Source organism: Theropithecus gelada, chromosome 15, assembly GCF_003255815.1.
Source record: "Theropithecus gelada isolate Dixy chromosome 15, Tgel_1.0, whole genome shotgun sequence".
Classification (NCBI taxonomy): Eukaryota; Metazoa; Chordata; class Mammalia; order Primates; family Cercopithecidae; genus Theropithecus; species Theropithecus gelada.
The window spans coordinates 96,983,710-96,986,784 of record NC_037683.1 but is presented as its reverse complement, the minus strand read 5'-3'; the positions used below and the strand labels follow the sequence as shown (position 1 = coordinate 96,986,784).

The 3,075-nt window shown below is 44.4% G+C and overlaps 1 non-coding gene across 1 annotated transcript; it reads left to right on the top strand.

Annotated features, from left to right (window-relative positions):
• The first annotated feature begins 1,592 nt into the window (after positions 1-1,592).
• Positions 1,593-1,740, top strand: LOC112608826. Its single transcript, XR_003116103.1, has one exon. It is a non-coding gene; the product is annotated as a U4 spliceosomal RNA (small nuclear RNA).
• Positions 1,741-3,075: the final 1,335 nt, after the last annotated feature.

Here is a 3,075-nt window from a genome sequence, read left to right as displayed (position 1 = left end):
TTTGAGATGGAGTCTCACTCTGTCACCAGGCTGGAGTGCAGTGGCATGATCTCGGCTCACTGCAATCTCTACCTCCTGGGTTCAAGTGATTCTCCTGCCTAGCCTCCTTAGTAGCTGGGATTACAGGCACCCCCCACCACACCCAGATTTTTTTTTGTGTTTTTGGTAGAGACGGGGTTTCACTGTGTTGGCCAGGATGGTCTTGATTTCCTGACCTCGTGATCCTCCCGCCTCGGCCTTCCACTGTGCTGGAATTACAGGTGTGAGCAGATTTTTTTTTTTTTCTTTTTGAGATGGAGTCTCATTCTGTTGCCCAGGCTGGAGTGCAATGGCGCAATCTTGGCTCACTGCAATCTCCGCCTCCCAGGTTCAAGTGATTCTCCTGCCTCAGCCTCCTGAGTATCTGGGATTACAGGCGCGCACCAGCACACCCTGCTAATTTCTGTATTTTTAGTAGAGATGGGGTTTTGCCACATTGGCCAGGCTGTTTTCGAACTCCTGACCTCAGGTGATCCACCCACCTTGGCCTCCCAAAGTGCTGGGATTACAGGCGTGAGACACCGCGCCTGGCCCAAAATAGATTTTTATCTGGTGGTTGTTGTTATCTGTTCAGATTGTAACATTTTTCAGTATGTGCCACCAGGGGTGGATTTTTTTTCTTTCCTGTTTTGTTCCCCAGCATCCAGAACAGTGCCTGGCACACAGTAGGCATGTTATTAATAGGTATCAGATGAATGTGGAATGAATTAATTTTCCTCATATAAAACATTTGCAGTCTCCTGCAAAAGTGCCCCCACAAGGATTTCCCATGAAGTACGTGAATAGAAAACAAACAGCAGATTTAGCTATGGCACCTCTTCGAATCCTACTTGGGGTGTTGATCTCCAGGTCCACCCAGTGAGGTCTAGATCCGTGGAGAGTTCCTCATCTCTCCTCTGGGATGCCAGCTTTCTCTACTAGGCCGCTTCCACGTTGTACAGGTGCTCTTGGGCCTGGGGGATACACGTCGGGCAGAATTGCCCCTGCGTAAGCAAATGTCCCTAGAGATTCTGGGTGACTTGGTTTACTTCCAGCAGTGCCTTCTTGGGCATAAATTTGTCCTGTAGGGGGCGCCAAATCCCAACCTTTCCCTGGCTAGCCCTCTTCACTCTCAGGTTCCTGAGAGTCCCCGCAGGTCTCTGAGTCCCTGGTACTTGGAAGATGTGCCTCTGGGTGGGCACCTTCCTCTGCAGCCCCTCTTTCCAGAGCTTTGGCTTTCTGGAAGGAGAAAGGTTGGCAAAGTCCGTGGAGTTCATTCTGTCTTGGAGACAACATGGCTCTCCCCTTTGGCTTCTTCATCTCCCTTTGGCTTCACCTCCATTTTCCAATACCTCCCAGACAAGTTGTAGCTCTTATACAAGCAGGATTAGACTACTGGCATCTCACTAGAAATTTTCCTCTTGTAAACCATACACTAACATACGCAAAGGAGGCATTTCTCTTCACAGAGTCTCAAGGTTTTCCCAGCAGAACATCACTATGTAATTATGATTAGTTGTTTAGTCTCCAATACTTTCTACATTAGTGAATGCACACATGAAACTTACCAGGCAGACTTTGTGCAGTGGCAGTATAGTAGCCAATGAGGTTTGTCTGAGGGGCGATTATTGATGATTGAAAACAATTCCCAGTACCTCACCAGGATGATTTGACATACCTCGACACTGGCAATTTTTGACTTGGCAAAATACTCTGGTTGCCTTGACTCCTGATTCATATCTTTATGTTCTCTTCCTCAATAAGCTTCTTAATAGGTATTTTCTTCCAAAATAGGTGGTTTTTTTTTTTGAGACGGAGTCTTGCTCTGTTGCCCAGGCTGGAGTGCAGTTGTGTGATCTTGGCTCATTGCAATCTCCACCTCTATGGAAACTGAGCAAAAAAAAAAAAAAAAAAAAAAAAAAAAAATTACTAGACAATGTAACTCCTTATTCTAGGTGTTGAAAGCTTTAAAAACTAAAAATTTCTTTTATTGAGGTATAAATTATATAAACACACACCTAAAGGTTACAACTCAATGAAAATCTGTATGTGGATGTAGCCCTGTAACCACTACTCAGATCATGACATAGCACCTTTCTAGGCCTCCAATGAGCTGCCTTATGCCCTCTCTCCAAGCTGATACCAATTATAAAATAATTGATACCAAAAAATTGCCACTATTCTGACCTATAGCAGATTAATTTTTGTCTGTTTTGGGGAAATATACAAATGAAATCTTTAGAGATTACTGTCTTTTGATCAACATTACATCGTCCTTGTTGCTGTAAGTTGCAATGGTTTCTTCATTTTTTTTTTTTTTTTGAGATGGAGTCTTGTTCTGTCACCCAGGCTGGAGTGCAATGGCATGATCTTAGCTCACTGCAACTTCTGCCTCCCGGGTTCAAGAAATTCTCTTGCCTCAGCCTTCCAAGCAGTTGGGATTAAAAGCATGCACCACCATGCCTGGCTAATTTTTGTATTTTTAATGGAGATGGGGTTTCACCATGTTGGCCAGGCTGGTCTTGAACTTCTGACTTCAAGTGATCCACCTCAGCCTCACAGAATGCTGGGATTGGAGACGTGAGCCACCATGCTTGGCCAATGGCTTCTTTTTCATTGTTGTGTAGTATTTCATTGTGATTATGCCTCAATTTATCCATTTTTTTTTTTTTTTTTGAGACAGGGCCTTGCCCTGTTGTGTAGGCTGGAGTGCAGTGGCATGATCATAGCTCACTTCAGCCTCCAACTTCTGCTCTCAAGTGATTCTCCTGCCTCCGCCTCTTGAGTAACTGGGACTATAGGCATGGGCCACCATGCCAGGCTAATTTTTAAAAATTTTAATAGAGATGAGGTTTGGCTGTATTGCCCAGGCTAGTCTTGAACTCTTGAGCTCAAGTAATCCTCCCGCCTCAGCCTCCCAAAGTGTTGAAATTACAGGGGTGAGTCACTATGCCTGGCACCATTTTACTCTTGATGGACATTTCAGATGCTTCTAGTTTGGGGTTTTAATGAAAATAACGTTGCTATAAATATTCTTGTATCTGTCTTGTACATATA